This window comes from Dermochelys coriacea, chromosome 15 (assembly GCF_009764565.3).
Source record: "Dermochelys coriacea isolate rDerCor1 chromosome 15, rDerCor1.pri.v4, whole genome shotgun sequence".
NCBI classification, from domain to species: Eukaryota; Metazoa; Chordata; order Testudines; family Dermochelyidae; genus Dermochelys; species Dermochelys coriacea.
In genome coordinates, this window is record NC_050082.1 from 192743 (window position 1) to 205021 (window position 12279).

Here is a 12279-nt window from a genome sequence, read left to right on the forward strand (position 1 = left end):
AGTGTTTGCGGGTGCAGCAGGGAGCATGGGCTTGGGAGAGGAAGATGTATGGAGAAGAGTGAGAGCCCTCCTTTTCCTCTGGCATGCCCGCTCGGAGGAGTGTCACTGGGGACAGGCTTTCGGAGCTGGGAGGGCTGCAGGGGTGGGGATAATTTTGGGAAACCTGCTTTTTCTGGGGGTAGCAGTGGGGGTCATGTGTGTCTACAGGAAAGTGGGGGGAGCTGTAGGGGATATGCTGTCTGGGAGGGGCAGTTGGGGCCATGTTCTCTGCATGGGCACAGCTGTGTTACTCTTGTTAGGAAGGTGGTAAGTGACCATGCCCCTGCTCCCCCTGCTAACAGGGAGCCACAAATAACAGGAGCTGCTCCTTGCCGCCTGCCTGCAGGGCTGCAGCCTGCATTAATTATTAATCTACTCACCTAAGGCAAAGTCAATACTGAGGCTGGGCTAAGAAAGCGATCCCAGGAGTATTTGTTTGTAAACATCCCAGTGGAGGCCAGGCCTGGGTGGAGGAGAAAGTACGCTCTAGCATCCCTGGGAGCGGGGGAAATGCCCCCTCCACTCCAATGACAACAGATTGGGGATTAGAGACTCTTACTGCAGAGCCAGTCACTGGCTGGAGGAGGCAGTTATTTGGTTTACTGCCCGTGTCTCAGGATGTACAGAGCTGGACTCCAGCTAATAGGCTTTTGTGTGTTTCTTTTCACATTTCATTGAACCTCTGTAGCTTGGGTTTAGCCAACATCCTGCAGTGTCTGCGGCCCAGCCTCGGGCCAGTGCATGGGAACCAGGAAGTGAAACTGACAAGAAACAGAAGTGGAAACTGACCAGCCTGTTTCACTGATTGCTAAGTAAAAGGCAAAAAGTAAATAAACTGAATGGACAAAGAAAAGTGAGTTAGATGCTTACAGTGAGACCCTGCTTTGAATGTGTCTGCAGCAGTGACCCTCTCCATGCTCAGTAGACCTGCTACCTGTTTGTGTCTGACTCACTTTTCCTGACCTTAGTGACCAAACAAACAAAAACCCCAATAACTTTTGACTGCTCTTAACTCCTGGAAAGTCACACAGCTCTAGGAGAGTGTGTCAGATTGTATTCTGGTTTTTGCATAATTATAATCAATAATAATTGATTAATAAAATATTAATCATAAATACCTACCTCTTATGTAGCACTTTTCATCAACAGAACTCTCAACTGAGTTTCAATGACAGGGCCTCAGTTATCTGATCCCAGAATATAATGGTGTCACTGAAGCTGTAATGTGGTCTGCAGAATTTTAATTACCAGCGATGATGCATGGGAAGGAATGAGCCCAGCTTTGCTCTCTGATCCCAGGGCTGGCTGTCAAAAACTGAGCGCATTTGTTCTGGAGGCACAAGAAACAGGAAAATCATTGTACCATTTTTGTAGTCCCTCCTCAGGGAAGAGATGCTCCTTATAATTGTTTCCCTGTCAATAATCACAGGTATAATTAGTGGCAGAGGGAAGGAGCTTGGCCCAGATTCTAATCATGGCAATACGTGCACATCTAGTGCTATGCTTAAAGTCATGGCTTTGCTGTACCCTTGGTAAAGAAAGTGGGAAGGAGTGAGTTTTCAATGCAGCCAGTCTGCTGATGTCACAACCCCTTTATGCTCTCATCACTCATCGGAAAGCTATCGACCAGGAGTGACATTTTGGTCTATGCCTGATCTGCACACAGACTTGTGCCAGTTTCACTATAATGTGCTTTTAAATCAGTTTAGTTAAATCAGTGAAAAACCCTGTATGGACACACCTAAATTGATTTAAATGTGGCTTATATACATTTAGTTTAATTTGGCTTCTAACTGGTTTAAACTGAATTGAGAAAAAACACTTTTAAACCAATTAAAGAGTGCACATGCATCTTTGCACTACACCAACTTAAGTTGATTTAAAAGCAATTCAATTAAACCAGTACAACTTTGAGTGTAGACAAGGCCACAGTGAGAATGGCTTGACTGACAGGCCCTTTGCACAGCAGGTTCCCTACACATAGGTGGGGCCCCACCAAATTCACGGTCCATTTTGATCAATTTCACGATCGTAGATTTTTAAAAATAATAAATTTCATGATTTCAGATATTTAATCTGAAATTTCACAGTATTGTAACTAGGGGTTCTGATCCAAAAGAGGGTTGTGGGAGGGGGGGAGTCACAAGTTATTGTAGGGGGTTCGCAGTATTGCCACCCTTACTTCTGCACTGCCTTCAGAGCTAGGTGGCTGGAGAGCAGCAGCTGCTGTCCAGGTGCCCAGCTCTTAAGGCAACACTGCCACCAGCAGCTTTGCAGAAATAAGGATGGCATAGTGTAATATTGTCACCCTTACTTCTGCGCTGCTGCCTTCAGAGCTGGGCCCTCAGTCAGCAACTGCCATTCTCCAGCCGCCCAGCTTTGAAGGCAGCAGGGCAGAAGTAAGGGTGGCATGACATTGCCACCCTTACTTCTGCGCTGCTGCTGGCAGTGGCACTGCCTTCAGAGCTGGGCGCCTGGACAGCAGCCGCTGCTCTCCAAACGCCCAGCTCTGAAGACAGCACAGAAGTAAGGGTGGCAATCCCACAACCCCTCCTACAATAACTTTGCAACCACTGTTCCCTCTAAGCTGTGCACATGTGTGCATGCACACAGATCCTAAACCCCCACACACACACGGCAAAACACCGTGCACACAAATATTTGCACAGAAGCACAAAAATTTGCACAGAAGAAATTATTTGCGCACACAGCCCGTCAAAAATTTGCACAGAAGAAATTTTTTGCGTACACAGCCTGTCAAAAATTAGAGGGAACATTGCTTGTGACCCACCTCCTACCTCTTTTTAGATCAGGACCCCCAGTTTGAAAAACACTGGTCTCCCCCATGAAATCTGTATAACATAGGGTAAAAATAAACAAAAGACCAGATTTCACAGCAGAGACCAGATTTCATGGTCCGGATGTATTTTTCACAGCTGTGAATTTGGTAGGGCCTTACACATAGGGCAGCCTTTTACTGCTAGTGACAGTATTTTCTTTCTATTATGTAAAAAGAGATTTATTCCTACTTCAGCAGCCAGAGATCCCTGGCTGCCTGTGTGAAGCACCTTGGCCCAGATGTTCAAAGGGATTTAGGTGCATTTCAATGGGAACTAGGGACATTGGAGAATGTGGGCCCTTCTCCCCACCTCAGCAGCTTCTGCATGGCAAGGGAGACACGTTTACAAATGCTTTCTCTATGCTGCTCATTTTTATATGCTGGCACTTTGTGGGATAGAACAGATGCTTGAGCTAGCTGGTTCCGTCAGAGAAAATCTCTCTGTTTCCAGATTAGGCTGTAATAATAATACCTTGCATTTCTATGGCACTTTCATACCAAGTGTGCTGCTGGAGGGGCTGCTGTCTTTTGGATGAGCTGTAAAACCAAAGCCTTGACCGTTAGTGGGTGTGAAAGATTCCAACTCACTTTTCACACATATCAGAGTAGTAGCTCTGGTCCTGGCTCATTTCTGGCTATGGTGTCATTTATAATCGCCTGTTCTTCAAATTTCCCCCTGAATTTTCAGCTGGATGCAGGACTTAATATCCTAAATTGTTGTTTAGTGTTTTAGGATTCTGTTAAAGAGCTGCCATGTTCCACCCCAGAAGTGGCTGCATGGCAGTGCTGGGTGAAGTGATTCCTTTTTTGGCCTCCTTTGGGCTAGAAGCTGCTATGAGAACATAGGCCATTATCTTACCATTACTGCCACTCTTGAGAATACTTACAAAACTGTCCCCTGAAGAGAACCTATTAAACCCCAGTCGCTTCTCTGCCAGACGTGTCTGCTGGCCATTTGATAAAATCACCTTAGGGGATTATAGAGGTGGGCGTCGAGCAGTTAGGTGCATTTCAGTGGGGCTCAGGGGGCTGCTTGTCTAATAGGACAAACGATAGCCTGACCCTGTTACATTTATGCAGCAATGTGATGTTGCACCTGCATGTTTCAAGGACACAGGAGGTGAGTTGTGGTGCAACTGCTCCAGTAGCAGGTTTCCTGTCTAGCATGGAGGTAGAATCATAGAATCGGAGGACTGGAAGGGATGTCCAGTCCCCTGCACTCAAGGCAGGACTAAGTAATTATGCATCCGATGAAGTGAGCTGTAGCTCATGAAAGCTTATGCTCTAATAAATTTGTTAGTCTCTAAGGTGCCACAAGTACTGCTTTTCTTTTTGCAAATACAGACTAACACGGCTGCTACTCTGAAACCTATTTATACCAGCGTTTCTCAAACTGGGGTCTGCGGACCCTGGGGGTCCCCGAGGATACTCCTGGGGATCCGCAGGCATCGCTGATCAACTCCTCCTCCCCTCTATTTCCCAGAGACTACTGAAGCCAAACTGGGAGATTTTAGGTGCTAAAAGTCTGGCAGCGCAACAGGGCTAAGCAGGCTTCCTACCTGCCCTGGCTCCACACCGCTCCTGGAAGTAGCTGGCACGACCCTGCGGCTCCTGGGTGGAGGCCAGGGTGTCTCGGTGTGCTGCCCCAGCCCAAGTGCCAACTCTGCAGCTCACATTGGCTGGGAACTGTGGCCAATGGGAGCTGTGGGGGCAGTGCCTATGGGCAGGAGCAGTGCACGGAGAGCCCCTGGTCCCCCCACCTAGGAGCCACTGCCAGAGGGGTGTGCCGGTCGTTCTCAGGAGCCACGCAAAGTAAGCGCCGCCTGGCCGGAACCCACACCCTCTCCTGCACCCCAACTCCCTGCCCCAGCCCAGAGTCCACACCCCACACCCAAACTCCCTCCCAGAGCCTGCACCCCCCCTGCACCCCAGCTCCCTGCCCCAGCCTGGTGAAAGTGATTGAGGGTGGGGGACAGCGAATGATGGAAGGAGGGGGGATGGAGTCAGTGGAGGGTGGGAAGAGGTGGGGTGGGGGTGGGGTCTTGGGAGAAGAGGTGAGGCGGGGGCAGGGCTTGGGGCTAAGTGGATGGGCTTGGGGGTCCTCGAAAAATTTTAAATCAAAATGGGGGTCCTCGGGTTGCTAAAGTTTGAGAACCACTGATCTAGACCATCCCCAGCAGATATTTGTCTAATCTGCTCTTAAAAACCTTCAATGGTGGAGATTCCACAACCTCCCTGGGCAATTTATTCCAGTGTTTAACCACCCTGATAGGATATTTTTCCTATTGTCCAACCTAAACTTCCTGGGTATTCCTGGTGCTGCCATCTCAGTGGTATCAGCTATTTCAGTCCGTGCCTACATAGATCCCCTCCTAGCCTGGAGGTATCGGGGTTGGAAACACAGATTGGTGTTTGATGATGATGCCTCTGGTTGCTGATGGGGTGTGTCTTTGTCATAAGCCCAGGAGGAGACTATCTTTCCTGTGTCATGCCTGGAGTCATGGCTACTGGGCCAGAGGAAGAGAAGTTCTGCTGGAAGCTGAGGTGCCAGGTCCCTCTTGAATGACTCGGAGGAAGCGAGGTATTAGAAAGACAGTAGCTGCTGCTGCCAGGCTGGTGGGAAGGCGATCAGCTTTCCAATCCTTGTGTTCAGGTACGCAGGCTGCCAGGGATACACCAGTGAAAGGAAGAAAAGACAGCAGCAGAGAGGCAGTTTGTGAGAGCATCCCCCGCCCCCCGGGCGGTCTGCCTATCACTAGATGATGACAATAGCCAAAAGACTGGCACCCTCCTGCCCCCACCCAGCTTCAGATCTGGAACTTTTCCTGTGGGCCAGTCTTAGTGGAAGGGAAGCAGCTGGCTCTGCCTGAGACACTAGGCTGCAGTGTTGGGTGTCAGGGATAAGGGAGTCCTGTTACCAGCTGCTGCCCTCAACTTCAGGATCCACTTACAAGTTCCATTCATTATTCAGTGTGATAGGAATCTCAGCGGCAACCAGTCAGCAGTGAGTGCTTAGCCCTCTCCCCTTCCTCAAGAGAGAGAATAGACAAGGGAGGAATCCCCACTGATACAGAGAGGGCACTGCTGGGGGAAGTTCACACAGATGGAGGAAATTACAGATTTCAAGGCCAGAAGGGACCATTGTGATCATCTAGTCCGACTTCCTGTATCATATAGGCCAGAGACCAGCCCCCAGACAATTCCTAGAGCAGAGCTTTTGGAAAAACATCTAATCCTGATTTTAAAATTGGGAGTGATGGAGAATCAACTACGACTCTGGGTAAATTGTTCTCACTGTTAAGAATATACACCTCTCCTGTCTAATACTCTTAAAGGTGACAGAGTGACAGGGAGGGGAGAGACCCCACAGTGTTATGCTTATAAGAAGCACACGGGACCTTATTCAGGGGAAAAGGCAATATGCCACATTTATTGAAGATACAACAATTAGCATATGGATTCAATCACACACACACACACACACTGTCCCGCCAGTCAATGTTATAGTTACCAGTCCAGAGTCCGGATCAATCTAGTGGCCAGGTAGGTTGATCACGGGTAGAGAGGAGCCGGGTTCAGTCAGTTGCAACACGATAATCCGGGGAAGTCTTGGCAGGACGAACCCAAAGTTTCATGGCAAGGCATCCTGTTTATATAGTGATTTTCCTTCCTTGGGACCAATGAGTTTTGCTGTAATCAACTGTTGTTTGCGAGTGCTTGTTTTCTTACATTGTTTTTCTCATCTGTTATCTTTTTCTTTCATTAAGTCTTTCAGGGAGTTATCACATGCTGGTTTTGATCACAGCTATCTTGTCCACATTGATAGGTGCCTGTCTCATCTTTAGAGTCATCAATCTGCCCTTCTCTGATATTTCAACTGGGGCGTGTTGCAGCCTCCTGGCACCCTTGCGTCTGTCTCTGGTTCCTCCCTAGAACATCTGGTTCAGCCATGGCCTTCACACTTATCTCTCAACACCCATTCCTCATTCACACACAAAACAGAATTAATTTACACAGAACATTTTGAACAGGAATATCAAATTGCAATGCAGAAGAAAAACAATAATATTCTTTTACTTATTTTAAAATGCTAAGCCTACAACAAAGTGGTGACCCTCAGAGGTCTGTTACTGCCTTGAAATCAGCTCAGATACAGAATTATACAAACATAAAGTCCTACTACTACAACAGGCCTCTCCCCCCCCCCCCCCCACCTGCACTCCCCATCCTCTCCCCTCTTTGGTCTACACATGGTAATGTTTTTGGAAGTATGAAGGGGCCTCAGTTTCAGATTTTTGCCCTGAGCCGCCCAAAACCTTTGTGGGCCTTGCCTGGAGCATTACTGCAAGCATAGAATATCATGGTTGGAAAGGACCTCAGAAGGTCATCTAGTCCAACCCCCTGCTCAAAGCAGGACCAATCCCCAACTAAATCACCCCAGCCAGGGCTTTGTCAAGCCTGACCTTAAAAGCCTCAAAAGAAGGAGATTCCTCCACCTCCCTAGGTAAGGTTCCTCTTTGGAACCCCCTTTCAGGTAGTTGAAAGCAGCTATCAAATCTCCCCTCATTCTTCTCTTCCGCAGACTAAACAATCCCAGTTCCCTCAGCCTCTCCTCATAAATCATCTGTTCCAGCCCCCTAATCATTTTTGTTGCCCTCTGCTGGACGCTTTCCAATTTTTTCACATCCTTCTTGTAGTGTGGGGCCCAAAACTGGACACAGTACTTCAGATGAGGCCTCATCAATGTCGAATAGAGGGGAACAATCAAGTCCCTCGATCTGCTGGCAATGCCCCTACTTATGCAGTCCAAAATGCCATTAGCCTTCTTGGCAACAAGGGCACATTGTTGACTCATATCCAGCTTCTCATCCACTGTAACCCCTAGGTCCTTTTCTGCACAACTGCTGCCGAGCCATTTGGTCCCTAGTCTGTAGCAGTGCATGGGATTCTTCTGTTCTAAGTGCAGGTCTCTGCACTTGTCCTTGTTGAACCTCATCAGATTTATTTTGGCCCAATCCTCTAATTTGTCTAGGTCCCTCTGTATCCTATCCCTACCCTCCAGCGTATCTACCTTTCCTCCCAGTTTAGTGTCATCTGCAAACTTGCTGAGGGTGCAATCCACGCCATCCTCCAGATCATTAATGAAGATATTGAACAAAACCGGCCCCAGTACTGACCCTTGGGGCACTCCGCTTGATACCAGCTGCCAACTAGACATGGAGCCATTGATCACTACCCATTAAGCCCAAAGATCTAGCCAGGTTTCTATCCACTGTAGTAAGAGACGCTGCAACATAAACCCTTGTATCAGAGGCCTGATCTGAGGCCTAAAGCCTGAACCAAAGTACTTCCAGGCATTGCTAAGCAAAGCTGGGCTGTGAGCCAGAGGCAGGCCTAATTGCAGAACTTGACAAGAAAAGGGCTCTTAGAAAGCATATGCTAATGATATAAGCAGTAACAGGAGGAACGTGTGCCAAGAAGGCACCTGGACATCCCGATATGAGGACACTTCACAGAGATAACAAGGAACAGCCAGGTGCATCCCAAAGACAGGGTCAAAAGGACAGCATGATGGACAGATCTGTTTGTTTGAACCAACATGATCAAAGGGGGAGACAGCATCCTAATGAGTCAAGGGGCTGTACCTCAATACGTCAGTAGGATGAGTAATCTGTCCTGCAACTGTATAAAAATAGGTCCTGGAGCGCATATCTTTGTCCAGCCTAGGGGGCAGTGGAGTGTCCCGCCACTGACTGAGCTGTGTCCATTGCTAGGGGCGACATATTCGTAGTATGTCCTGTAGAGTCTGTAGGAAACTATTCCTGTGCTTTGTTTGACAATAAACCTGGCCAGGTGCCTTCGTACCTTACTAGAGTCTGTGGTCTTTGGGGTTTCTCTCGGGGTCTGCTATATCACCTATCTGTGCAGAGCTGGGGCAGCACACAGAGGGAACACGCATGCAGCCGACTGTTATCATCATCGAACCAGAGCAGAGCACCTCATCAGTAGCTACTGACAACATCCACCTTATAGTCCATTCATCCAGTCCATGCTTCTTTAACTTGCTGCAAGAATACTGTGGGAGACCGTATCAAAAGCTTTGCTAAAGTCAAGGAATAACAGATCCACTGCTTTCCCCTCATCCACAGAGCCAGTTATCTCATCATCAAAGGCAATTAGATTAGTCAGGCATGACTTGCCCTTGGTGAATCCATGCTGACTGTTCCTGATCACTTTCCTCTCCTCTAAGGGCTTCAGAATTGATTCCTTGAAGACCTGCTCCATGATTTTTCCAAGGACTGAGGCAGCTTTCCTGTCCTCAGGTAGCATGTCTCCTTGTCCTGACACAGAGGACAGCATTGCTGCAATGCAGTTGCTCACACGCTACCAGGCAGCTCCAGCCTCAGTCAGCGTCAGACCTTGGACCTGCCCATCCCCTCTGCTCCCTGGGACTTCCAGAGAACTCATCCCTTGCAGGTTGCGGCTGATGGTTTGCAGGTGCTGTACCCTTTTAACTTCCCTCTGGTCCCTGCTGGCTGGCTCGAGGCTTCCTAGACAAGCTGAGGGGGTCAGGCAGGAGGGGCTGTGCTTCCCAAGAAGGGTCGTGTGCACCCTGTGCATAGGGTGGGGTAGTAAGAATGAATGGTGTCCCTCTGGCTCCAGGATCAGGTGCATCCCTGTGTACCTATGTACCATGGAACTAGAGAGCAGCAGGAGGCTGTCCCTGGGGAGGCTAGGCTACAGGGCTCTTGAGGAGGAAAGCCCTTTCCTTGGAGAGCAGATGAAAAGTTCACTGCCCCATGGATATTTATAAGGCTGTCCTGGCAGGTACACATCTGTGCACAGCTGCCCCCTGTGGGAGTGAATCTGACGTGTGTGTCATTCTGCTACCAGGTGTGTAGACTTAGGCTACATCTATACTAGAAACTTCAAAGCACTCCCGCGGCAGCACTTTAAAGTGTAAATGTGGTCACGCGCTCCTGGTAATCCACCTCCATGAGAGGAGTTGCTCGGAGCCTGTCCACACTAGCGCTGTAAAGCGCTCAAACTTGCTGCGCTGGGGGGTGTGTGGATTTTTCACACTCCTGAGCCAGCAAGTTAGAGCGCTATGAAATGTAAGTGTAGCCAAGCCCTTAGACCAGGTTACATGTATTTCTGGGCACCCCTGCCCCTGCTTGGATGGATTGGCTTTTGTGTGTATGCCTGTGTCCGCACAGCTGGCTCGAGGCCCCTGGAAATTAGTCTGAATGATGGATGCAGGTCTCCAAGCATGCTAGGCCTGCACACACCTAAAGAAAGTCACAGTCCCTGCCCTGACAAGCTTACAGTCTAAAGAGAGAGGGAGCTGGACAGGAGGGCAAAGTCAGAAGGCCTGGGACCCGCGTGATCCAGCGATGCACATCTTGTTACACACTTGTGTGGCAATGCTGGTCCCTTTGGGCTCAGATTGGCTGCTGCTGTCGCCCACGTACACTGAGCTGATTAGTGTGAGTGTAAGGGGAGGAGGGGGCTGTCTGGAGACACAGGTCAAATGGTTACAGCAGCTTCTCTGGACTCCACGGGCACAGCGTGGGCTTCTTTAGTGGCAGTGCCTGTGCTCTTGTCTAGAGTCTGCTGGGTGCAGATTACCATCCCCTTTTGCCTTTTTACTGCAAGTTGCTTCCTTTGTCATTCCTGTTGCCTGTCGGCTGATGCCCTAAGCTAAGTAGTGCTTGGGCAGGAGGCCCGGTGCAGCGTGTCCAGTGTGTGGCTGGAAGTGAAGCTGGTGACAAAGTAGGAGGAGGTGATCCACCTGGAGCTGTGCTGTGCAGTGAGACGTGAAACCAATGACCTGAGCTGCTTTCGTCCAGCCCTTGTGGGAATGTCATGGGATGCTCAGCTTTTGTTTCGACCACCCATGGGGCTGCTACTGTTGTGGTCACAAGAAACAGCCCAGCACCACCTGGTGGTGAGTCAGTTTCTGCTGCTGCCCCCAGGAGAGAGCTTGGCCCCTGTGAGTATCAGCCACACTTGGTGGCCCTTCCAGTCCTTGGCTTCCCCCCAGCTTGATCTGCTTCTCCCTCCAAGGGGCAGTCCCTCTTTTCAGGCTGTGAACAGCCTTTAAACACTCTGCAGGGACTCCTAGGGATAACGAGCCATAGTGGTGAAATAACAGCTTCCACCAGAGGAAAGCAGGAGCAGAGCAGGCGACCAAGTGCCCCAGAGGGAGAACTACCGGCTAATATAAAGATGACGGCTTGATGTTCAGTACCCCAGCCAGAAGAAAATGTGGCTCCGTCTAGATCCCACCTGCTGGCCCATAGTGCTGTCCTTTGGAGCTGGTGGGCCTGCCATCTCACACAGGGGAACTGCATCTTTGCTGTGGCTGAGGGAGCAATGCAGGTCTTAATTACTGTCTACTTCCTGCCTATAGTCTAAACCAACCCCGAGGTCTAACAAACACAGCCACCTTTCACCTGGAATCACCCAAACACTCAGCTGGGCCCTCGCTCACTGTCACTGTCTGAAGATCTGTTCAACACCCAGCAGGTAAATTGAGACAAAAGGAGTCTGGAAGTCCAGCCAACCACCCCCCCCCCCCCACAACAAACTAGTGCTCTTGGCTCTCCAGCCTCCCTGCCAGGCTACCTCCTACTCCTGACTCACTAGGGCATACCCAGAACTCTCTGGCCATTGGCCCTTTTCCCACAGAGCCTGGAAGCCAGAGTTTGTGGATCCCTGAGCTTCCTTCCCACCCAAGGACTAGATCCCTAGATCATGCCCTAATCCACCCCCTGGTAACTCCTGGTGTGAATTTGTTCCTGGCAGAACACCATGTTAATGTACAGAAGGCTGTGTTCTGACAGACAGCTGGGCTGGAAGCTGCTCACTCAATCATCTTTCTCCAGCTATTGCATTAGAACTCAATCTACTTCGCTTAACAGAGAGAGAAACTTCAGTGATGACTTGATCACAGCCTATAAGTAGCTACATGGGGAACAAATATTTAACAATGGGCTCTTCAGTCTAGCACATAAAGGTCTAACATGATCCAATGGCTGGAAGTTGAAGCTAGACAAATTCTGACTGAAAATAAGGTGACTGAAAATTATGTAGCTGGTTGTAAAAATTTAACAATGAGCATAATTAACCATGGGAACAATTTACCCAGGGGTGTTGTGATTCTCCATCCCTGGCAATTTTTAAATCAGGATTGGATGTTTTTCTAAAAGCTCTGCCCTAGGAACTTTTATGGGGCAGGTTTCTGGCCTGTGTGAGACAGGAGGTCAGATGATCACGGTTGGCCCTTCTCACCTTGGAATCTAGGACTCTCCTACCATTTCTGTAGCTCAAGCAACTGAACTTCGCACATACAGGCTTGTTTTTACCATCCCAGCACTGTGTGCCTGAGCTGCTTTTAA

General features: G+C 49.2%; 1 protein-coding gene across 3 annotated transcripts in view; it reads left to right on the top strand.

Moving 5' to 3' along the window:
- Positions 1-12279, top strand: part of GAL3ST1 (galactose-3-O-sulfotransferase 1) — a 35681-nt gene that overhangs the window by 1015 nt on the left and 22387 nt on the right. The window lies entirely within an intron of this gene.